This window comes from Caretta caretta, chromosome 8 (genome assembly GCF_965140235.1).
Source record: "Caretta caretta isolate rCarCar2 chromosome 8, rCarCar1.hap1, whole genome shotgun sequence".
Classification (NCBI taxonomy): Eukaryota; Metazoa; Chordata; order Testudines; family Cheloniidae; genus Caretta; species Caretta caretta.
The window spans coordinates 93,932,009-93,957,823 of NC_134213.1; the positions used below are offsets into that span (position 1 = coordinate 93,932,009).

Genomic DNA, 25,815 nt, shown 5'->3' on the forward strand with positions numbered 1-25,815 from the left:
GCACTTTCCAAAATATTCTTGTCTGGAATTTTGGTGGAAGGTGTTACGTAGCTCCAAATATTTGTTGCTTTGTTTCCATGGTAACAGCTGCACAGTGGTTTAATAATGAAACAACATCGATACTCAATGTTTGAGAGAGCTCTGTGAATTCAAGTTCAAGTTAAAAATTTATTTTTCCATTGCGGGTGGGGGTAGAAACCCAACTACTAAGTCTTTTAAGTCCTAAAGAGAAAAGATTAAAGCCAGACTTTGATAGCTTCAGAAAACCCCATTGAAAAGTAGTATGAAGCAACTAACCAGTGAATTAAATACATGTTAAAAGGTATTTGAGAGACCTGATAGCATTCCAGAGCACATTCTTAATATCTGTAATTGCTCAACAGCCCTTCCCTTTTATTAGGGAGAGATTATTGTAATCAAGTAGACAGGCATCATGAAACACAGGACTAGAGTCAGGAGGCCCAAGTACTAATTTTAGTTGCAGCAATGACTCAGCGTGTACCTATGCAAGTTACTTTGACTCTTTGTGCCTTAGGGCTTGTCTACACTTACCCAAGGATCGATGCTGTGCCAATCGATGCATTGGTGGTCGATTTAGCAGGTCTAGTGAAGACCTGCTAAACCAACCACCGATCTCGCTCTCATGTCAACTTCTGTACTCCACCTGATCAAGAAGAATAAGGGGAGTCGACGGGAGAGCATCTCCCGTTGACATCGCGTAGTGTGGACCCTGCAGTAAGCAGATCGAAGCTACATTGATTTGAGTTATGCTATTCAACTTTTCCCTTTAGTGTAGACAAAGCCTTAGTTTACCCATATAGAAAAATGGGGGAAATGATACTCACCTCATTGGAGAGTCTGGAGATTAAGATGCTTTTGAAAATTTGACCCTTAATCTATTAAAGTTGGGAAATATTTGAGACCCTTGAACTGAAAGTGCCTGGAAAGATTTTCAAAGGCAAAAAGAACACCAAATATCTACTGACTTGCAATGGGATTTGATGGTCTAATTTCCCTTTCTCCTTCTGAAAGTCTATGCTACATGTGACTATTATTACTACTACAATCAAAACTCGTCAGTCATGGCCAGAATAGCCACTGTGCCAGGACTAAACCCAATAGGGTCTAAGACAACTCTCAGCTCCAGTCAGTACTAATCCAGACCATTGGAAAAAGCAATAGCAACGGATAAGATTTTGCTTATGTAACCACTGTGACAGCGTCTAAACCAGGAGTGTCAAACATGTGACCCATGGGCCAGATCTGGCTCCCAGGACCCTTTCACCAGCCCACAGCTCCTTTTGCCGTATTCAAAGCCATCCATCCTGAAAGGTCCTATTTGCAGCTAGTGCAAGGAGACTACAGGAGGCTTCCATGGGCAGAACTGAGAGGGAGGCTCACACCAGATAGGTCTTTATTATTCAAGGGTTGTAGAAAAAAAAAAAAGACAAATTTCAGAGAGGTTGGGGGAATACCCATGAAGAGAAACAAACAGAGCAGTAAATTAATGGATGGAGGGGACAGGAGGTTTCCTAAATGCATTTATTTATTTAGGAAGGAAAATAAATAAATAAATAAATAAATAAATAGAAAATAAAAATCTTTGCCTCTAAATGAAATCCTTCACTTTCTGAAAGAGAGACTCATTCTGCAATCAGGGAGGAGGCAAAATTTTGCCTCTTGCTCAGGAACATCTTACTCTCCAGCACAGATCAATCAACATGGTAATTTGGCCCTCACCACAGAACCTCCCTACTGGCAGCTGTGTAAGTCACAAATTCTCTGGCAAGAGTGCAGTGATCTCTGCCTCAAGCCTACGTGACCAGACATGAAACATGAGTATCTGGACCTTGTACATCCTTTACATTGAATCTTGACTAACGGACTCTTGCATACTTTGTATTATCCGTGTGTGATCCTTTCCCTTGTTATGTGTGCAGCACCTTATCACCAAACGCAGAAAACCCAGGAAGAAATCCATGTTTCTTGAACTTAAATACTTAACTGTGTGCGTGGTGATGCAAGGCCTGATCCAGCTCCCACTGCAGTCAGTGGAGAGACTCCCATGGACTTCAATGGGAGTTGGGTCAGGCCCACAGAGCTCAATACAGTGCATGTGCAGGAATCTAGGATTAAATTCTCCTGGGTAGTCCAGTGCTTTATAAATACCCAGTACATCATCTATAGCTTTCGCTAGTCTCCAGGGGCTGCTCTTTAGCTCTCAGCCATTAGAAAGAGAGGTTTGGGCAATCTGGGTCAGGATAGGGGCAGCTTTTTCTCATAGCATGGCCCAAACTTTGACATCATGTGATTTGGAGGCAGCCAAATAAAGGTAGGCATAGGTGACAGCTTATCAGAAAATCTCCATGCAAAGAACAGTGGGGTACTATGGGCATAAGGGATAGAAAGTGTAAAGTGAAGTGTGTCAGATATTTGGCTCTCAGGTTTGCCAGTGCAGGCAGGAAGCCTATCATGGTGACTGGGTGTTTTTAAAATGCCATGGTCAGGCCAGGGTATCTGGGCAATGACCGATATGTTGTTTTCATTGCTGTAGGGGTACAGAGAGCAGGGACATGATGGCTGTATTTGGAGTGGGAGGCTGGGTCTGGCCACAGCATGGAGGTTGCCAAGCAAAGCATCTAGGTAGTACAGGTGTCTTCCTCCTCCTCTCTACCTGTGACTAGGGAATAGAGCACGAAAACAGGCGTGCTGGGTGTACTTCTGCAGCGGCACATACAGACACCAACAAGGGATGGTGAGACACAGCAGCTCCCAGCACAACCCTTTGTACTCCAGGTCATTACTTGGAGTCGCTTCTCTGGCTCAGCTGCACACTCTGCTACCATGGCATTCAATGTAGGACAGGCAGCTGGGTGAGCAGACACTGCCTACTTTCCAGCCAGGACTGTTAGTGACATTGCATTCCATTTGCAGGTGTATTGTAATCTCGACTTGTCTGCTAGCAAACTACTGCGCTTTGTTTGTTTGTTCTTTTTTAAAGTGTTTGTATTTTCTCTTGTGTTACTAATGATTTGACCAAAGAGGAAAATAAGGTACAGAGACATATGGGGGGAAAACCACTCCCAAAGTGCATTTCTCAAGCCACACATTTAGTTTAATTAAGGTCTGCTTACTGAAAGACAGATTAAAGATCTGCTTCCAAAAGACACTGTGAGGCCCCCCTCCCCACCATTTACTGCTTATGAAATCCAAGATATTTACATATGTGGGGTTAATTGCCCTCTTCACTCAGTGTGTAACTCTCATGACACTGAATATACGCAGCCCATGAGTAAAGAACACTGCAGAGCAGCATGACACAAAGGAGGAAGTGCCTCCGACTGTCAGGGTAAGAATGGCTTTTGCAATTTTTCAGGGATTTCACATTCATGGGGAAGTTTTACCCACAGGGCCACAAGGTACTATTCCACTATCCCGACCTTCATACATGCAATTAGAGTAGAACATTGGAGTCAAGATCCATTGAGTGCATCTTTATTTTTAAAACAGTCACAGCGAACATGTAATGGTATTCTAGACCAGGACGAGTCTTACTCCAAAGTTTCTGGGACCAACAGAGCCGTATTATTCATATTCAAGTTATAGCCCTGAAAATATGGGATTTTAGCATACCATTTAGAGGTTTCTAGAAGTAGAACATAGAAGTAGAAGTAGAAGAAGACAAAAACACACCAAATAGAGTGGTTCCCAATGACAAAAGAGTTTTATTTAGAAAGGAAGAGACCTGTAAAAGAGGCTTCTTCATATATAGGCTTAGTGGTCAGAGCAGATGGTTAGGAGTCATGCTCCATCACTGACTTTGACTAAGTCACATAGCAAGTCATTAACCTTTCTGCCCTTCAGGGGGAGACGAGAATATTGCAGAGGAGTACGACGTGCATACCGTGGTGCCCACAGTCACGTGCATAGTGTGCACCACTGCTGGCATCGAGAAGAAGCAGCACTGTCTGCCCCACTTCCCACTCAGGTTTGGCCCCGCTGACCAGCTGTCATGACAGGGGAGCCACAGAGCCAAAACTGAGTGAGGGATGTTGCAACTTCCATTAACGGGGAAGGGTGTGGTTGTCACAGTGCTACTCGCTTAATGTTGGCTTCATGGCCCCTCCATCATGATGGAGGAGTTGCAGGGCCAAGCCTGAGTGGGGACTGGCAGGGCCAGCACTGCTCCTCCTAGCCAATGCTGAGGGCCAGCTCCTGCACCAAGGCCTCACCCTACCTCCAGCAGCCTGTGTCCTCTCTCAGGGACAGGGAGTGAGCAGGACAGACTGGAAGGCGGGAGCTGAGCAAGGCACAAACTCAGCAGGTGAGGAGCTGGAGCCAGCAGCAGGGATGGCTCCATAGGCATTGATGGTATGTACCCTCAGAAAAAAATTCTAGGGGTGCCCCTGCATACATGGGAGGACAACACACCAACAGATTGACAGAGTAAGAAGTGCATTTGAAGTTTTTTGTACGTCTTATTTGCATGGAAGTTCTGCCCTCAGATCCACACAGCAAGATCTTTGCTCCAGTCCCCTCTTTTGCCAGACAGTTATAGTAATAAAGAAATGCTAAATAATTAGTCTTCTCCCCCCCGCATAGCATACTGTGAGGCTCCAAAAATGTGTTGCTTTGAGATCCTCAGTTGAAAGGTGCTATTCAAGTGCAAAGCATGACAGATTTCTAGTGGTTTCTGATATCCTGAAAACATGTTATTCTTACTCTGTGGCTGGCAGAGAAAGGAAGTGTTAAATCTTGGACCGATATCAATTTGGCTGAAAATATCAGCTAGAGACATCTTCTGATTATTTATTCCACTTCCCCATGTCTAGGTAGCCCCAGAGGAGCTGTAACGATGACAATCACTGTGAAAAAACCTGAAGATAGTTGGTTACCGCGCAGAATTTGTTCTACTGTGACTAAAAGCATCCAGGAGTTTGTCCCCCACTTTCTGATTAACAAATTCCAGGCACAAGCAAGTCTCTGTTCATTAGAAAAGAGCCTCTTGCGTTAAATCACCACTTCTGCATGGAAACATTTGAAGGAGGAGGAAGAGCAGAAGGTGGAAGAAAATAGGTGATTCCTTTATTTCCTCAGAGGTCCTCAAACTCTCTGGTGACTGTTGGAGTCAAGTTAATAGTGTGTACAAACAATGCAGACGAGGCCTTTTATCAATTGTAGGCTCGTCGCTCTTGAAGACTTCAAGCTCTCTCCTTAAATTAAAAGGGCCTTTCTGATTTGAGAAATGCACTCTCCTAGCATGCTGGCTGGAGTCCGAGTTAGGTAGTGTCACTTGGGGTCGCTCCATTCAAGTCAATTACATCACTTCTAGGACCAATGTAAGCAAGATCAGAATCGGACCCTGTGTATCTTCAAACATCGACATATTCCCCAAAGGTGCACAACTTCCCCAGAGGCATTTCTAGATAAATTGGTTTGTGTATCTCAGATTAGAACAGAGACCTTTGGAGTCTATTGTTCACAGATGTACTTGGAGATTTACATATAAAGTATGGTTATAAACATAAAGGAATAGTATACGAGTTTAAATGCTGATGGACTTTGGAATGAGCAACACTTTGTATTATTGTCATACCTATAAGCCCTTGTCACAAACCATTGTGCTAGGCGCTGTGTAAACACAGACCAAAAAGAATAGTCCCTAAGAAAGCAGTAAAGAAAGTGAGACACTGACTAGTATACTCGTTACTGTAACCATCCTTTTAAAGAGATGAGCTAACATAGAAAAGTTGTATATTAATAGGTATAGAAGTATGACATGAGTAAGCATCTGTCTCACAAACAAAGCAGGACTGCGGCTTAAATGTGCAATACCTTACCTCCCATTTCTCCAAGATAATGGCATCACGTTGTGTGCTGAGTGCATGGCTACCTGCTTCTGAGAGAGTCACCACCTATTCTCTGTCATGAACATGGGTGTAACCCCAGTGAAGTCAATGAGGCTGCACACCACTATAAATGAAGGGAGAATTTGAGCCATATTCTTTTGCCTTTAAGTGGGAAATTTCACTCAGTGTGCCACAAGCCCATATCAGAGTCTGTTCACAACACATTATTGGCATACAGTCAATAGGATTGCTTGCTGATGAGTGTGTAAAAATAACACTCGGCTGTTATTACCCTAATTAGCTTAGATTAAACGGATAGCTTCCAGATAGTGAGTTTTAAAAGTACTAATAGAAACAAGACACTGTGTGTAAATAATCACATATTCTACTCTTAGGTAAAGTGGAAGCAAATGAGATTTTGAGGCACAGTCCCAGCTTGATAGTTATTTATGACACAGGACACATAGCCAAAGGTTTTTGCCTGCTCAAACCTATTTATGATTCTCTTATTTTTAAAATTATGATACAGCTTAATTATGACAGTGGCTAGTTACAGGGAGACAGCATCATTTTTAAGTGCCCATCCTACACTAGTGTCAAACCATATGGGAATGGATCAAGAAATCTGGGTTCTACTGAAGTCAGTGGTTAGACTCCCATTGACTTCAATGCAACCCGCATTTCACCCTGCAAATCTTATTGTTATAAGGACTACAACTTTATTCTGGCTAGACTCACTGCCTCTCACCTTCCTCTACTTTTGTTTGAAGCCAAACACATCACCTCCCCCCATTAATTCCATCCATTGGCTTCCTATCCCCTATTGCCCCACAGTCAAGCTTCTTATCAAAGACCGAATATCATCCTGCCCTTTGTGCATCTCATACTCCAGCTCACACTGTCTGCATTGCCAATGCTTTATGCTGTGCCTTCTTCCTTCAAGCCTGTAATTTAATTACTTATATGGCTCCCATTACCATAATATCTGAGCACCTCAGCCTTTCATGTATTTATCTTTGTAACACCCCCCATGAGGGGGGTAAGTGCTATTACCCCCATTTTACAGATGGGGACCTGAGACACAAGGAGACTTAAGTGGCTTGTAAAAGATTACACAGGAAGTCTGTAAGGCAGCAAGGACCTGAAGTTGTCCTCCCCAAATCCCAGGCTAGTGACCTAGACACTGGACTCCTCACTAAGCCTACCACACCAAGTATTCCTACAAAGTCTCCCACTCACTACTGAATAGGCCTGGCCTGACCCTGCTTAGCTTCACAGATCAGATATGATTAAGACTGTTCAGGGTGGTACAGTCATATGACTCACTATCTGAAGCAAACGCCTCTTCTTTCTTCTCATTGCTTAGTGAGTCCCCACATCCTCATGGGTGTCTGTGACGAAGTGGGACTGTTCTTAATGTTCTCTCTGAATACTGGGTGGGTGCCTCAGTTTCCCCTATGCATTTCTTAAGTATCTAGGTGGTGGGATAAGGGTGTGTGGTTGTTGCAGAGCCCTAGAGGGCCAGTGTGATGGTGTCTGCACAGAGAATGGCAAACACCCTGTCTCCTGGCAAACTGATGGCCTGGGCCCCTCCTCTGCAAGGTGCCAACTGAAGGTGTTGGAGAACAAAGATATCAGGTGGCCTCCTGGCCTGGGAAAGAGATAAAGGCCAGAGGAGGGGCAGGAGAGTTTCAGTTTGGAGCTGGCTGGGAAAATGGAGGGAGGTCCAGATGGGACTCTGGCCTCCCTGCCCCACAAGACGGACCTGACTGAGGGGTCCTGTTCCCTGTACCTACAAGCTCTGTTTTAGACCGTGTTCCTCTCATCTAATAAACCTTCTGTTTTACTGGCTGGCTGAGAGTCATGTCTGACTGTGGAATTGGGGTGCAAGACCCACTGGCTTCCGCAGGAGCCCTGTCTATGTGGACTCGCTGTGGGAAGCCCACGGTGTGGAAGGGGATGCCGAATGCTCCAAGGTCAGACTCAGGAAGATCGAAGCTGTGTAAGCTTCTTGCCCTGAAGACAGTCTGCTCACAGAGAGGAGGCTCCTCCAGAGTCCTGACTGGCTTTGTATGGAGTAGTTCCAGAGCACCGCCCGGTGACTCTCTGACAGTGTCTCAGCAGACTTGCTCCTCATCGGCATCCCTGTAAGCTACGTCAGGACCTGATTCAAAACGGATTGAAGTCAGTGAGATTCTTCTGATGGAGTTCATTCAGCTTTGGAACAGGGCTTCAGACTGTAAACTCTTGGGAACGGGTGAAGCTGCAAGGAAATATATGGCACTATATAAGAGTTTTGTAATAATACATATTTTCTGAAACCTTCTGGTGTTTACGTTTCCATTACCAAAGTTTACTGAAACTAGCGGTTTGATCAGAACACACCTGAGTGCTAAGTGGAAGGATGCAGTAATGTGGAAGGTAAACCTTCTGTTCTAAATGCATTCTAAAGGAAATCCTGTGATCTTGCAAATAAGTTTTCAATCTAGATGCACTTTTTGCTTATGCCAGGTATGTCCAGAATTACAATGCTTTTTGTTTTATGGTGACTGATGCTCCCTACTTACTAAGTGCTGTAAACTCCCTGTATTTCATTATATTTTTGCATATTAATATATTTCTACTATGTTTACTACTTAAATGCATTATTTCAAAACAGTATCTATGTTTATATTTACTGTACGTGATACAAACTTTAGATACACACACCAGAACCACTTCACCAGTAACCAAAGTGCAGCCACCTCTGAGGTAGAACTTAGTAGCTGATGAATAGCCTACAGTAACATTATGCAAAAGTGTAGGGAGGGAAGGGAAGAGTACCATATCCAGTTAATACTACAAATATGCAAGATGACTTTAATACCCACATTGTAATCTAGCAGTGCTCTGGGGCCAATATCCTCATTCTTGCCAAAAGTGCCAGGAGCTCTTTAATGATCTAATGAACAGATAATCATAAGGATTCCTTCTGGCCGTAAAAAAAAAAAAAACAAAAAAAAAAACAAAAACTATGAATCTGTGACCATTCATGGCAAGGCCCTGTTTTAGATAGAACTAAGAGAGGGCGCCTCTAGCAGGGCAGCACTAGCATCCAGTACAGTCCAGTACAGACTTCGAGAGAAGAGTTCTGCCTAATGAATCCCTCGCACCACCTTCTGCTGCACCCTGGGTTGTGTTTAGCAGCCTCCCTTTGACTAGTGGCCAGGCCGAGACCTGCTTTCCTTCTGAGATCTGCAGAGATCACACCCTGAGCTGGCGTGGCTACCAACTATAAGTGCAAGCATCATTCAGACACCAGCAGATTCTTAAAACGTGGCTTGCTTGCTTCTTTTGTTTTGGAGTCATGAAGCCAACATATATAACACCCTTCCTAAGCTGCTCCTCCTAACTATTTATATCAGTGCCAAACTGTAAAGGATCCACTTCCACTGCAAACTATGGAACTGGCCTGCTATCTACCCTCAACAGTCCAGTCCGTAGCACCCTGCTACCACCATTAGGAGCTACTGATGCCATTTTTTTTCTCCCTCCAAGGAGGTTAGATTCTGCTCTTGGGTTACCTGATGTAATAGAGATCAGGATTTGGCTGCTAGACTCATCTCTGCATAATTCACAACCTCCAGTGAAGCAGGGAACAGCACTGAGCAATTGCTCCTCATCTAGGGTGACCAGATGTCCCGATTTTATAGGGACAATCCCAATATTTGAGGCTTTGTCTTATATAAGTGCCTATTATCCCCCACCCCCATCCTGATTTTTCACACTTGCTGTCTGGTCACCCTATCCTCATCACCTAGCTCCTAGCCTGAACCCTACAAATGCTACCAGCTGGGTCCCTGAGTTGGCATATATTATGGGGTACTGTTTTCTTCACTAATTGAAGGCACACAAGATCATCTCAGTGCTTTTTACAGTGTAGAAACATCTTTAAAATGTAAATGCAAGTCTGCAATGTGCTAATTAATAAAGTTCATAAAAATGACATCAACTCCATTAGGTCAGGATGAAGGGCAACCAAGCCATGCCACAGAAGGCTGCACAGAGAAATCACAGACAGACAGGCAATCTCAATTAAGTTGTCCTCCCTTCCCATTCTCCTCTGAATTACTTCTCTAAAGCCCCTTAATTATCCAAACTCAATTAGTCTTACAGTATTTGAAGCTTCCTGTTCAGACTAATTTCTCTCTCTTTCCTCATTTGGAGTATTTGACTTATATTAAAGATCATTTAGTGTCCATGGTGGAGAGAACGTTACAAAGACTGTGATAAAGCTCTTCTTTATCCTACTGCTGTCTGACCAGATCAGGCATTAAGTCTACGCATTTCTACCCAGACAGAATATCAGTATGTTTAGTGCAAGTTTCTTTTATATCTACACCAAATATTTGTATTGCCAGTAGTGACTATCACGCTACTGTCCTTTAGAGCTATTTTTCAGCCCTGAAGATTTCCATATGTCCTTTCCAAACCGTATTCTTTTTTATTGTTCCTGGGAATCAAAACAAGAACATAGTGTTAGAGAATTCCTACCAACGAGAACATTCGTGGCAAAGCAGATAGTAAGCAAAGACAATAGCAGGAAGCAGTTAAAAGCTTCCCTTTCATCTCAGTGATGCGGCTCCACGGGCAGACTGAACTCGCACATTTTTCAGTCAAAGGGAATGTAACTCAAGGATTGCAATGAAGCTCATAAATTATTCAAGCCCCTATTGGTTTTAGTCCCCACTGTTAAAGAGGCCAGCCTCAAGGTATTTCTCACCGCATTTTTTTCCCCAGTTTCTCTACTGCAGCCCAACGAAAGCTTGGAAAGTACATCTGTGTCAGTCTGAAGTGCATTTTCTTCCAGGAAGTACATGTGCAAACAGGGCCTCTTCAGACTGTGCTGCCAAACTTGCAACCCAGGGGATCGAGAGCATGAGGGCCGCACCTGTTATGGTTATTACCTGCAGCAGCACTCCTGTGCTGTGTAGAGGCCCTGATGAGATCATCGTGCTAGGTGCTGTACACGCACATCGTAAAAGACATGGCTGAGAGAAACGCTCTCTCACCTTCATGGGAAAGCTGCACTGGTTTAATTTAAATTGTTTTTTAGTTATACCAGTGCAGATCCTTGTGCAGACATTTTCTTTGATTGAAAAGTGGTTTTTTTTCAGTTGAATGTAAACCGATCCTAATTGACTTAAGTGAAACTGAAATAAGCATGTTTTGAACACATAGGAATTTGCACTGGTTAATATCACACTTTACATTAAAACGGTGCAACTTTCTCATGCAGATAAACCCTCATGGATAGGGAACTGAGACACAGAGAGATTAAGTGACTTGCCCAAGATTAAATAGAAAGTCTATGGCATAGCCAGGAACCAAACTCAAAGCTCTGAATCCCAGTCCAGTGCATTAACCACAAAGCTCTCCTCCCTCTCCATTAGTTTTCTTGCTTTTCACGTTCCAATTGCCTTGTGGCATGAATAAAATCTGCTTCACGATCGAGAACTCTACAGGGAACCTAGAGGTCTCCTCCTTTGCCTGGGGTAGGATGGCAAGTTCACATGCTTCCTGTTTAAGAAGAAACTTCCACCTCTAACTCCCCCATTTTGGTCATTAGTTATTTCACCCAGTGCCCACAGCCACACACATCCCTTAAAGCAAGAGGAACGAATAGTTCACATAGCAGAGCTACAGGAAAATGACCCATACCATGTCTGCAAGGCCCAAGATTCAGCAAGCTTTTGCTTGAACAGGCTGTGCAGGTTTGTTATGGTGAGGTGGCTTATGCATCCTTATCTCCCTTCTTTTCTTTCATGCTTTGATCAACAGTGAAGTAATTCATGTTGATGTGTGCTTTGTGTGGGTTCACAGTTCATTGATACGAATGGGGCACGTCACACCCCAGACCCAGGCAGACATCACTTCATCAGCTAGGCTTCCTTCACAGTTTGAAGGTTATTTCTGTAATTAAGAGAACTAGACTCTTTTTAAGGGAAGCTTTACCTTTGGAAGCACAAGGTGATACCCTCAAACCACACAAAAACACAGTTCGCCAAGACACTGGAAGCCAGTCTAATTGGTCTCCTACCATTAATTCTGAAGTTACCACTGTGACACGGGCAGACAAGGTGGCAGCTCATGCTAAGGCCCCTCGGCCTCACTGAACACTAGTTTCCAGCTATGAGTTAGTCAATCTGGCTCACCGGTGTGTTAGTATTTAGGTATTAGAGTTATAGACAGGTGTTTAGCATTTGGACTTTATGAAATGCTTTTGAGTTGCTGCATGCATTAATCTCACTTATATCATCTGTATCTTCCCCCTCCCTACCCAACACCCATGAAGAGTGGATGTGCTTAAACCCTCATCCCATCACAGTTTGATCTCTGGGGGAAGAGAATGAAAATCCCTGACTAGACAAATCCGTATGACTATGCTGCTTGGAATTTGGAGAGGGCAATATTTCTAAGCGTAAGCAAGGGATCTCCAAACTGCTTAGCTTGGGTCTGCCCTAAAGGTTATAGAGAGCTTGTACATTACAGTAGCTTCTATTACTTTTTGAAATCTGAGACTGTAACTCATTTCTGCATGTATGTTTACCTGCTTTAACTTGTAAATAACTCATTTCTTCTTCCTAAGTAATAAACGTTTAGTTAGCTTAAGATAGGATTAGCTACAGGTGTTGTCCTTGGTGAGCCATCTAAGGTACAATTGACTGGTAAGTGACTGGTCCTGTGGTACTAGGATTAACCTGAATATTGTTGTGATTTTTGGTGTAAGGGACCATCTATCACAGAGGCAGGCTAGCCTGCATGACAAGATAGACCGGAGTACATAAAAGGACTGCCTGACTCCCAGGCTGTCATAGGGTTTGAAGCATTCACACTTGATATTTAGCTGGTGAAATTTATTTCTAGACCACACAGACAATTTGGAGTTTGTGCCCTGGTTTGAAACAATCTGGCCTGAGGTTGGCACCCATATTCATGAATCATTCCAGACAGCTTGACAACCAGATGAGTGTTTTATCAGGCAGTTTCTACAGCGTCAGGTTGATGGAACTTAAGGTCAGCTCTTGTAAGCATCACACAAATGTACTTCTACTAAAATACTCACTTTTATAGACCATGCATGAACAACAGTAAGTACTGGCATGGAATGATTATTCACCATACACCATTTTAACACTACCTCCGGGAGCGGGGGGGCAAGAACACTTTTGCCAAGACTCCAATGCAAACCCCTTACCTTTACCAAAGAAAGGCCCTTTACTAAGTATTTATATGGCTCTAATTCATAGATCACCAAGGACTTTACAAAGGCAGCTGAGAATCATTGTCCCTTTTATGCCCATAGGGAAACAGAAGTTACGTGACTTACCCAAGATCAGGTAGTGTCAGAGCTGTGCATAGAACCTCTTCCATCCAACTCCCAATCAGGAAATTCTAGCCAGCAGACTATGATACTGCCATCCTGTAACATTGATTCAGAACACAAAGTCCTCAATTTTTAAGGTCTCTGTTGAAAGACCTATATGCAGTAAACTGAAGGGAAGTAGTTTTTCTTTTTTCTCTCTCTCTCTTGTCTCTTTGAATCAGCGCTTCTAAGAAATTTAGAGAGTTTACAGACTTGATACTTGATCTTCCAAGCACCCCTCAAGCTAGAAGCTGATTTGTGACCCAGGAAATCATTTATGTTGGTCATAGGTGAAAGACATTTGGTAGTGAAGGCTAAGCCACTCATCCAGCTATGCCCTTGAACTAATAATTAGCAACACTTTTCACCTGCCAAAGTCACTGGTCAATCTAAGGCAGAAATTCTTTCCTTGTTGCTATTCTCTTCAGAAGTTAAAGGGATGTGCAGCCAATCCCATGCTTACTAGGATGGAGAAAGCAAAGTGGGGAAATTGGGCAATGTCACAGGCTTGCCTCATACTTGTGTCCACACTTTCGGAAGAACCTAATGCCTGTGTTAGTTGTGCTTGGTCACCCAACTGAGAAGCTGGGGTTTTGTTTCATCTGAAGACCTGATTTTAGAGGACCAATAGCAATAGAATGAAGAAGGGAAGGTTCAGTTTAGAGCTTATCAACCTTCAGAGTGCCCTTAAGTGGACCACATCCTGCTATAAATTTTTGTACAAAACTCCTGCTGACTTAGAGGGGTTTCTCAGTGCAGAATGATGGCAGGATGTGGTCTAAGAGCTCTCTCTTATAATAGGGTTTTCCACTGAGATCAATGGACATTGGTCCTAATTTAATTGCCAAAACTTGACTCCCAGCTATGAAAAGACACATTGTTTTCCTGCAGACTGCAGTAGGAAATATGTTTTTGCCTTTGCCAGAATGAAATTTGGCAAAGGAGGACACCAAAAATGTCTGAAATTAATCAAGAGAGTATCTTCAGCTTGTATGTCTCAAAAAACCCTTCATTAATATTGATCTTTGGGGGAAAAAATGTGGAAAGCACTAATGCACCCAAATTTAATGTTTAGTAAAAAAAGGGTTTCCTCATCTGAACTCCATTATAAAGCGCTCACATTTTAGGCATGAGTGCTGAGCACCCCCTGGAGTCTCTGGGAACTGCAGGTACTCAGCACCTTTGAAAATAAAGCTACTTATTTTGGTGCTAAAGACCCAAATCCTGTTGTCCTTCCTTCTGGAGATCACTGGAGCCTAGAGGTAGTATTCAAGAGCTTCTTTGTAGGCACTGAGGGTTGAAAACGGTGCTCTTAGTGTTTTGTTCTTTATGCTGATTCAGCATTGACTGTGATTTTTAAATTTGTGATCCTGCAGTTACTTTAAAGTGCTCTACGATAACAATGACCTACCAGTGGAATCAGCATTTCAGAGGTTAAAAACAGCACTTTCTAAAGAGGAAGTAGGTTTGTTTTCTGACTTATTTTTCTGGAAAATGTTAAAACAATAAAAATAAGCGGGCGAGTGCAAGTTTGTAAAGGAGCAAATTTCCTGCCTGCAGTGACACTGATAAATTTCAATCAGAGAGACAGGGGGACCCTCTTCCTGGAAAGCCAGACAGGATAGAATTGATTTGAGACATCTTCATCACCAGAACAGCTGGTATTGGCTAATCACCAGAAAACAGAGCCATTAGCCTACAGGAAATGGAGAAAAGGGAGAAAGTCTGAATCAAACTTTCAGGCTCCACATGTGTAAAAGGAAAAAAAAGAAAACACACACACAGAGAGACACACACCCCTTCCTGCAGACAAACAAATGCCAGAGGAAGTACCAGTGCCCTGAGTAATCAAAGAGACTGAAAACACTGCAGCCTCTTGTGCCAGCAGCAGCCAGAAGCCAGCACCCATTTATCAGTGACTGACTGCCTGACACAGCCACTGCCGGATGGACTGTACAGCTCAGTATGAATCACAGGGGAAAGGATTCCTTCAGTCCCGGAGGAACTGGTACAACACCCGGGGCTGCCTACATTTTTTTTTTTTTTTAAATATCCTCGACTTTTAGAAAGCAGCAATTTCCTTCCTGGTGTGTTCTGTGGGCGGGCGACAGGCAGATGACTATCCACTGATTGCATGGTGCATATGTGAGGGAGGGCACGAATACAATGTTAGTGAGAGAGGGGTCAGACTGAAAGCCCCTGAAAAGCAACTAGTGGCAGAGCAAATTTCCCCCCTGTTGCCCTGCCTATGGGACTGATTCATCACTGCCCTCCAGTGCCTTTGTGCCGGCTAGACTCATGCAAATGAGCCACGGAACAGGCTCAACTCCCCCTCGGGTATATCCCCAGGGCATGGAGGCTCTATGTCTAGGCACAGTAGCCAGCTGTGTGCCACCCCTGCAGCAAGCCCAGAGGCAGGGGCCATTGCAGGGTGGGGTGGAGTCAGAGACCAGGCATGGCCCTGGTGTTCTTACATCCCTGCAAAGCCCAATAGGGGCCACTACTTTAGGGGTGCAAGTGAGAGCAGCCCTAGTCTGTGCTTGGGCTGCACTGGCTCCACCAGTCCCTGAATGGAAAGTGGAAATCCTTGCACCACAGCCCGGGGCTGAATCTGGCCCCATGTGTTTAAATGCAGACTTACAGAGACCACCTGAATAGGGGGCAAGAGGAGGATTTAGTTTCATTCCCTATTCAGACCTTGGCCCTTCTTCAGAGAGTGACTAGTGCTCCAGACCAGCCCTTTTTAATAGGAAAGGCTCAACTGACCGCACATTACCAACCTCAGTAATTACTTTGGATTTACAGTTGGCTTACAGTTGCCCATGTAGAGCAGAACCAGCGTGGGGATGGGAGGAGACAAAATGGCCACTCACACTTGAGTTGAGCTAAAGAGTCCTGAACCTGCTCTTGTCCCCGAGAGTCTCAGCATGTCCCCTAAGATAGCACACCAGGGAAGGAACACATTTTGTGCAGTGTTTTTCACAACAGCTCTCTCCCAGACTGCTTTGGCGCGCTACAGTAGTAAAGAGAAAGAGATTAAAAGTGAAGCCAGGAGAAAATAAAGTTATAATGAGATCGGATCTGATCCAATACCATGCTATCAACAGGAGCCTTTCCATTGACTGTCTCAGTTTGGACCAGATACATATGGTACATCTACCCTGCAGCTGGAGCGCGCTCCCCAGAGTGGGGAGCCAGAAACCCACTAGCTTGAGCCAGCGCACTAAAAAGAGCTGTATAGCCAGGGGTAGCATAGGCATCAGTACAAACCTGCCCAGACCCCCAGCTACACCGCTGTCTATAGCTTGCTGGCTCAAGCAGAGCTAGTGCTAATCTGTCTACCCACGCTCCAGCCCCAGCGTAGACGTACCCATCGTCCGTCAGGCAAGGCTGCTCCAAACGATAGGAGCTGCAGAAGAGAAACTTCTCACACGAAGGCTGGCAGAAGTATGTGTCAGGGTAGTAGAGATGAGGCTGGCCCTAGAGCAGCAGAAGGGACACTGTCCGTGAAGTCTGCATCAGCAAGTCCCTGGAGTGTTTTAAAAACAGGAATCATAGAAACGTAGGGCTGGAAGGAACCTTGAGCTGTCACCTGTTCCAGCCCCATGCTCTGAGGCAGGACCACATATACCTAGACTATCCCTGACAGACATTTGTCTAACCCAGGGGGCTGGAACAATTTGTATAGTGGGGGTGCTGAGAGCCACTGAACCAAACTGTAAACCCTGGATACGATGGAAACCACTTCAAGCCGGGGGAGCGACAGCACCCCCCGCACCACTAGTTCCAGCACCTATGGTCTAACCTCTTCGTTAAAGCCTCTAATGAGGATTCCACATCTTCCCTGCAAAGCCTAGTCCAGAGCAAAACTATCCTTAGCGTTAGAAAGCCTTTCCTAATATCTGGCCAAAATCTCCACTGCTGCAGATTAAACTGACCACTTCTTCTCCTACCTTCAGTGGACATGGAGAACAATTGATCACTGTTTATAATAGCCCTTAACATAAAGGAGACTGTTACCAGGTTCCCTCTCACTCTTCTTCAAGATTAAACATGGCAAAAAAATTTAACCTTTCCTCCCAGGTCAGGTTTTCTAAACCTTTTATCAGTTTTGTAATGCTCCCTTGGACTCTCTTTGATTTGTCCACCTCTTTTCAAAGGACACTGTTGAAGCCTCACCAGTGCCAAGCAGAGCAGGACAATTACCTCCCATGTCTTACATATGACATATCTGTTAATAACCCCCAGAATGATATTAGCCTTTTTTGCAACTGCATCACATTGTTGGCTCATATTCAGTTTGTGATCCACTATAGAATCATAGGTTTCAGAGTAACAGCCATGTTAGTCTGTATTCGCAAAAAGAAAAGGAGGACTTGTTGCACCTTAGAGACTAACCAATTTATTTGAGCATGAGAATCATAGACTTTGAGGTCAGAAGGGACCATTATGATCATCTATTCTGATCTCCTGCACAACGCAGGCCACGGAATCTCACCCACCAACTCCTGTAACAAACCCCTAACTTATGTCTGAGCTACTGAAGTCCTCAAATCGTGGTTTAAAGACTCCAAGGTGCAGAGAATCCTCCAGCAAGTGACCCGTGCCCCATGCTGCAGAGGAAGGCGAACCCTCCCCCACCCCCACCCGGGCCTCCGCCAATCTTTCCTGGAGGAAAATTCCTTCCCGACCCCAAATATAACCCCCTGATCCTTTTCAGCAGTGCTACTGCCCAGCCAGCTATTCCCCATTTTGTAGTTGTCCATTCGATATTTTTTTCCCATGCAAAGTGTAAATACTATGCACTTGTCTCTACTGAATTTCATCTTGTTGGTTTCAGACCAATTCTCTAATTTGTCAAAGTTGTTTTGAATTCTAATCCTGTCCTTCAAAGGATCGCTACCTTGGTGTCATCCTTTATAAGCATACCCTCCACTCCATTATAACATTTGTGGATGACACCGAGCTGGGAGGGGTTGCAAGCACTTTGAAGGACAGGATTAGAATTCAGAATGACCTTGACAAAGGAAAATCAGTTTTTGAATCAGACCCTGGGGTTGATGATCATGTTGATGCAGGCCCGCATCTCTGAATGGCTAGAATGAAGGCAGTGCTGTTTGGAAATTGGTACGCGTCGCTAGGAGGCTATGGAGAAGGGAATCACAATAACGAACATGAGAGGAGATGAAGGTAAGGGTGGCAGGTTTAGTAGAGGCAATGCTGAAGCAGTGACTCGCAAGCGGTGTTGGCTCCCTTGAAATCAATGGCATTCACCCAGGCAGTGTTGTTGGGAATGCAACAGGCAGATTTGCAGATGTGGGAGGGTGAAGAAGGAATTCAGGGTTAAAGGTGGTACTAACTTTAAAAGCAGTGGAGACAAACCAGAAAGCTGAGTTGGTAAGTGCAGGGTGAGAAAACTGGGTTGGGCTTGAAGATGTTCCATTTGCCCAAGAGAAGAATGGTTAGGGGTTATTGATTGCACTATATGTCCACAGGTGAATTACTGTTTTGTGGGGCACTGGGCCAGACCAAGTGGGGGCCCCTCCCCACCCATTCTGCCTCCAGACCCACCCTGCCATCCACCTCCCTCCCCTCCCTAGTCCTGCCAGGGAAATGGGGTCGCAGCGCGGGGGCTTACTCCACTCCGCCCACCTGCTGCTCCTGCTGGGGAGTGGGGTCAGGGCATGGGGTCTTCCCCTGTTCCCCGGCAGGAGCGCCAGGCAGGCAGGCAGAGTGGGTCGGGGCACAGGACGCCCATTTTTCCGGGGCCCCCCAATTGGCCATGGCCCCTGGGCACGGCCCTGTTGGCCCAGTGAGTAATCCACCACTGTATATCGCACCCAGCCAGTGTTTAAAGGCAGTGCACAACATAAACCCCACATACAATATCTAATTAGAAACTATTAGAAAAAGAAATAATTTCATTCTCTCTTTAAAAATACCAAAGGGCAAATTCTGCTCTCAAATACATGCAAGCAGCGCCAAGGGGGCAAAATTTGGCCCCGGAGGAGTGAGGAGTACAAAGTTCAAAGAAGAGGGCATTCCACCAGCTTGGCTGCAGCTGTGAAAAGGCCTTATGTAGGGAAACTGTACAGTGCGCACTCTGGGCCAGATCCTCACCTGCTATAATTTACACTCACTGAGGTTCTGGCCCTGTGCATTTACAGTAGAAATACTGACACACTCTAATGATAGTGGTGAAATTAGGAAAAACTTTAGGAAAAACTCTATTAGGAAAAACTTTTTCACTAAGAGGGTGGTGAAACACTGGAATGCGTTACCTAGGGAGGTGGTAGAATCTCCTTCCTTAGAGGTTTTTAAGGTCAGGCTTGACAAAGCCCTGGCTGGGATGATTTAACTGGGAATTGGTCCTGCTTTGAGCAGGGGGTTGGACTAGATGACCTTCTGGGGTCCCTTCCAACCCTTATATTCTATGATTCTATGATTCTATGGTGCACCTGGGCACTGCAGAAATCATACATTCGGCGAGAATGCTCTCGTCCTACAGTGTTGCTGGCATTGCTCAGCCTTTGGTAACATCACCTAATATTCTAAGACTGCCAGGAGAGGAAGTCAGTTTGTTTTTCTCACCGCTCACCCAATGACACTGTTTCCAACTCAGTCTGCTGTTTGTACTTGCCTTTATCACATAAAACAAGCCCAGCCACAGCAGTGGGTTAATATACTCTGTTTGGGATGTCTGAAACAACAAGCGCTAGTTATGAAGTCCCACATTTGGTCATGATCTTCCCCTGGTGTTTGCCTATTGAGTTGTGAATACTGATAAACTTCCTGGTCTGGCCCATTCATCCCTGATAAACTATGGCTCCTGCTTCAAGTGACTGTGTGTCAGTTGTGGGCAAGGGAGAGTACTTGGGGAATTGCTCATTGCTAACAGAAAGATAGTTTGCAAATGACTGGTACGTTCCCAGAGAAATGTGTCTCCAGTGGCTACAAGGTTTGCATTGCTTCATTGTACTGTTACAACAGGTGTTTCATTTCCACTAGCTGGTTTTGATTTTGGTGGCATGAGATTGTACCACATCCTTTTGGGGAGGTTACATTTCATTCTTCCTGCCCAGATTCTCTTACAATATTGGTTGATCAGGTATCCATCAGTCACTCATCAATAAGAAGAAACTGAAAGGGACAATTCAAATTTAAAGAACTAAATAAATCAAAGTAAAACATTTCCTTTGCCTTTATATTTCTGCTGCCTCTGAAAAATCATGACTGAGACCTATCTCAATAGATATGTAACTGTACAATAATATTGTGTCAACAATTCTTATCCTGTGTCTGTGGTTTGCATAGTATAATACTCATATCCTCAAAAGTATCATTTAACTTTAGCTCCACATCCTAAAATGATTCAGCCTTTGAAAAGAAGAAGTTTTGGTCCAAGTTCATCAGACGTTTCAAAACTTCACACAAGAGTCCTGGCAACTACAACAAAACCACAGCATAGTCGCTTTACGTGCTACTTCTCAGGCTTGTAAGACCCAGCGCTTTCAATGGACCACCACTTCAAACCTTGACATTGCTGACTGGCTTAATTTGTCTCCCTTATCACATGGCAAGTTCTGAAGCTTCAGCTGTGTAGTGGCATTTGCTCCTGGTAGGGTAAAGAAAAAAAGAAAGAAAAAAAAAACCAAAACAGAGCAAGAAAGCAGAAAGGAGCATGAGGTTCTAATTGTCTGAAAACCAGAAACATCTGTTGGAGTCATGAACAGTTGATTAGTGGAGTTCATTTCTAGGGTACAGCTTTCAGTGGATCAGCTCTTCTATCGGAGCACTTCACTCGTCTTGGCAGTTACTGGGGATATTAAAACGGGTTAAACTGACCAGGCAGGAGAAGCATGCCACTCCTCTTTTTCCTATGAATTTGCTAGCTAGATAATTTGTAGTTGATAGTTAATATAAAAATTAAAAATAGGTTTTGTAGGGATTTTTGTGTTTAGGCAGGTAGTTTAGTCCACCCTATTGTGCAATTCTAACCTGATTTTATCATGGCAGATCTGGTTTAAATATATAGGGATTAAAGGTGTGTGTGCCTTATGGCAATTAGATGTTCATGAAGGACAAACATGCAAGATGTCCTAGATCCCTAAGAGAATGGCACCTCCTGAGGGGTTCTCATTATGCCCTGGCTTTATCCCTTTGATTCACCTTGAGCAGAAGCCTCAGCTTCCTCTCCTTTATATAAGGACAGGCTTACCAGCCCAGGCAAGTGATACTAGATCAATCTCATCTGCTCTGAAGGAACCAGTTCCACCTTGGCCCAGGACCTGGAAGCTCCATCAGCCCCTAGCATTCCCTCCCACCCTCCCCAATGCCATGTGTGACTCCCTTCTTAAAGTACCCCTGCCCCTTACCTATCTTTTACAAGTTGGAGTGGACAGGTGAGGGAATCATCAGAAGCAACATTGACCTCCTGTTGTTCCATGGAGATGGAGAAAGCTGTGAGCTCTGTCTCTCGGCTCTTGCCATCTGGAAGAAGAGGGGTAATGACAAATACTTAGATTGTACTGCCAATCTCCTAATCCATGACCAAGGGGCTGGGTTACTAGCTGGGGAATAGGGTCTTACAAGAAATATATTCTTGGTGAGCCACAATGACATCAGAAATCTTGGGGATTCGGACACCAGGATTCCCCTTGTCATGGTTTAGCCAGGAGACCTCAAAATAATCTAAACACCTGCCAGCGAGCCATAGTAGAGATCTCTGTCTCCCCTTGACCAGAATATGGAGAAAGACACCACTGCACAGTGGGGAAGAAATGTTGAAGTGGGGACAAGTCTCCATCATTCACCCCAACTCCAGCTGCACCCATGTCCCTTAGCCTCCCCTCAAGTGGTGTTTACAATGATTAAGATACTAGTGTAGATGGGACAAAGCCATTTCTAATGTTGTTACAAGAAGCACTGTAGAGGCCTGGCTGAATTGCATTTTTTATATCACATGATGTGTGTTGAGGGGAAACCAGTGGTGACAACTGTGGTCAGCAACAGATCATTTGCCTAGTGTAGATGGGGCATTAGAAAAAAACAGGTAGACTGTCAATGTAACCAGCATGTTCGTATGAGCAAGCAGTGCCTTTTTGGCCAACTCCATAATCTCTTCCTGGTTTCTGCCTAAGGGGTACATCAGCCATTGGGGGTACAAGAAACAGGATTATTCTCAACAGTGTAACCACTGAATCCCCTTATTGTGATGCACAAACGCTTTGTGAGTAAATTCTACAAGTATCTCCCACCTACAGCATACAATCTTGCTCTTTAAAAGAGAGCCCTTGCCTCGTGTAGCATGTTGTGTCAGGATTGGGGTTTCTGACACTTTAATAAAAGAATCTCCGAACTGCTTTACCACTTTGTTTTTCTTCTTACTATTACAGGGTCAGATTATGGCCCAACTCATGTGGTAGCACAAGGAAGTACGGGTGGCTCTTTCTCCCTTGCTCCAGCTACCCAGATCACAGATGGGGGAAAGAGTGGCATTTGTGCGGCTGCTAAACTCCTATCCCCAGGCAAGTGGGCAGGACAAGGAGTCAACACAGCCCCTCCCCGCAATCTGCTGGTTAGCAAAATTACACTAGCAAGCCACAGGAATTATACTGCACCCTGTATAGGCCTGCCAAGCAGAGGGAAACGAGGAGGCAGATCTCTCAGAGTCACCATCTCCCATTAGGTGTGCTCCAAAAGCAACTCAACAGTGTGCTGCCCCTTGCTCAGCGCAAAGCCAGGACACAGCCCGCTTTTCATTATGGTAACTACAAGGGACAGTGAGTCTTGCTGGGAACATTTTGTAGGGTGCTCCAGGCTCTGATTCTTGTAGGAAGCTGACCATGTTTATAAAATATTTTTTCCTCTCATGAAATATACCATTGCCCTGAAGCCTAGTCACGTTGTTTTAGTACTTGACCATACTTCCTAACTTTTTACAGCACAAACATGGAACCAAATATGGGAAAACACAAGAAAATAGGCAACGGGTCTTGTACTCATGAGCTGACATGTGGAAATGAAGGCTTTTCACTGTAAGTAAACTTCTAGGCCAAGACTTTCAAAAGTAATTGGTGATTTTAGTTCCTCAGTTTTTGGGTGCTCAACCTGAAGAGCCTCAGTTTGGCATGGTCTTTTAAAAAGTGGGCATTCAGCACTTGGCTGCAGGGTTCTGCATGCTGCATCCCTGATCTAGTAAAACACATGCACTTAACATTTGAGTTCAGTGGAACTGCTCATGGGATTAAAGTTAAGCACGTGTTTAAGTGCCTTGCTAGATCAGGGGCAGAGGCCCAGATCCTCAGAGGTATTTAGGCTCCTAACTTCCATAGATCTGGGCCAGAGTGTTCAGCATCTTGCTGGATCAAGCGCTTACTAACAGGGGTCAGCACCACTGTGTTGCGCGATGGACACTTGACAACATTACCGGACTTAGTGACGGACATTGGTGGGGGGCTGAGACAGGGAGTGGGGGTGTGTGTATGGGGGTATGCGCTCCAGGCTGGAAAAGGGGGTGGGGAGGTGAGGGCTCCAGCTGGGGGTGCAAGCTCTGGGGTGGGGCTGGAGATGAGGGGTTTGGGGTGCAGGAGGGAGCTCCAGGCTGGGACTGAGGGGTTTGGAGGGCAGGAGGGAGGATCAGGGCTGGGGCAGGGAAGCAGGGGGGCGGCTCAGGGGTGCAGGCTCTGGGCAGCGCTTACCTCAAGCAGCTCCCAGAAGCAGCGGCATGTCCCTCCTCCAGTGCCTACGCGGAAGCATGGCCAGGTGGTTCTGTGTGCTGCCTTGTCTACAAGCACTCACCCCACAGCTCCCATTGGCTGCAATTCCTGGCCAATGGGCTGGGAGCTGCGGAGTCAGCCCTTGGGGAGGGGGGGACGGAGGCAGCGTGCCTGCAGAGCCGCCTGGCCGCACTTCTGCCAGCAACAGCAGGGACAGGGAGACGCTTGCAGGGAGCCACCCAAGGTGACCATAAGCGCTCCTCACGGTCCTCAAAATTTTTACCATGGACACTTGTGCCCATGTACAGACACGTTGCTGACCCCTGCTTACTAAAGATCAGACCTTTTTAAGGTGACTAAATTTGGACACCCAAAAATTGAGGCACTAATAATCACTAGTCGCTTAAGTAAATCTTAGCCTTACTGTTTATTATCCATTTCTGCTAATATTCCTTATAGGATGGCTCTCTTCAGGGCTAGATGGGATGTTTTATGTATTCAAAAGGAGGGACTTTCACCTAATGAAACAACTCCTGTGGAAATATCAGTGAATATTCTCTATAGGTTACCAGAACTCAACCAATAATAAATGTTTTCCCATTATTAATTCTATCAGTTCCAATTCCCCACCTCCCATGTAAAAAACTCTTCAAAACAAAAATACCACTGTGACTGTTTGTTGATCTCAGGTTCTAGAAATACAAATTTTGTAATAGTTTTGCATTGTATCATTTAATTAATGGCCTGGGCACCTGGAGCCCAGGATAAGTGCTCTTTTATGTTACTTATTTACATCCATATAAATAAACTATTTTTTTCACTTTCAAAAAATGTAGTTTTATATAACTCAAGACCAGATATGCACCAGAGCCAGCCCCAAGAGGCAGGCAAGCAATTCGGTAAAAGCTTTCTAGCCTTTTATAGTAACACTTTCCATAAAAGTCCCATTTACAAATAAATACTTCAAAGACTATGTGCATTGTTTTCACAATACTTGCCTGTTAAACTGATCTGTTGTTGAGCCTGCCTTATCATGTGTTATCACAAAAAAGGTAGTTGAATCTGTTTGCCCCTTAAACAGTAAGGGCCAGATTTCAATACCTTTATTTACGTTATTCCACAACCGATTCCACTGAAATCAAATGGAAGTGATAGGAAAACACAGAGAATTAATATGCGGGAGGGGAGCTAGCAAGGATTTGTGTTAGGTGGTAGAATTTTCAAAAGCTCCTAAGTGACTTAAGGACTACAACTTCTCCTGTGGGACTTGTGCTCCTAAATCATATTAGCCTTGTTTACATGCAAAAGTTGTATTGCTTTAACTATACTGGCATTAAAGCAGTAAAATCCCTTAGTGTGGATGCAGTTATACCAGTAAAAATATGATTATACCAGTAGAGCTTATTCTGGTAAGGGAAGGGGAATAAGCTATACCAGTATAAACAATTTTATACTGATATAACTGTCTACACTAGGGGTTGTACCACACCCCTAACCGACACAGTAACACTGATATAAAAGCTGTGTGTAGGCTAAACCAGTTGTGCTTTTGAAAATCCCTCCCAGAATTGTCAAGTTTAGGCTTAGGGAAACCAGTGGAAAGATACTGCTGATCTTGAGTAAGGGTGTCAGAATCTGGCCCTAAAAAAGAATTTGGGTGGGTGGGAAAGAGGCAAGTCAATATTCAGAAACGGGGATTTCTTCAAAAATGTTGAAAAACCATTAATATCTAAAATATTCCTTACATTTATATGAGATCCTTTGAGCTGGGAAGCACCAAGGTGCTTTTCAAATTAAGGCCTCTGTGTCTGGCAGCTGCTCCACCTGGGTGCACCTCTGTGGC

General features: G+C 44.5%; 1 long non-coding RNA gene across 1 annotated transcript; it reads right to left on the minus strand.

Annotated features, from left to right (window-relative positions):
* Nucleotides 1-3,545: 3,545 nt before the first annotated feature.
* On the minus strand, nt 3,546-25,815 carry LOC125641434 (uncharacterized). The gene is made up of 4 exons (XR_007358058.2): nt 25,718-25,815; nt 21,630-21,744; nt 13,219-13,311; nt 3,546-8,112 (listed from the first exon to the last, which is right to left on the minus strand). It is a non-coding gene; the product is annotated as an uncharacterized LOC125641434 (long non-coding RNA).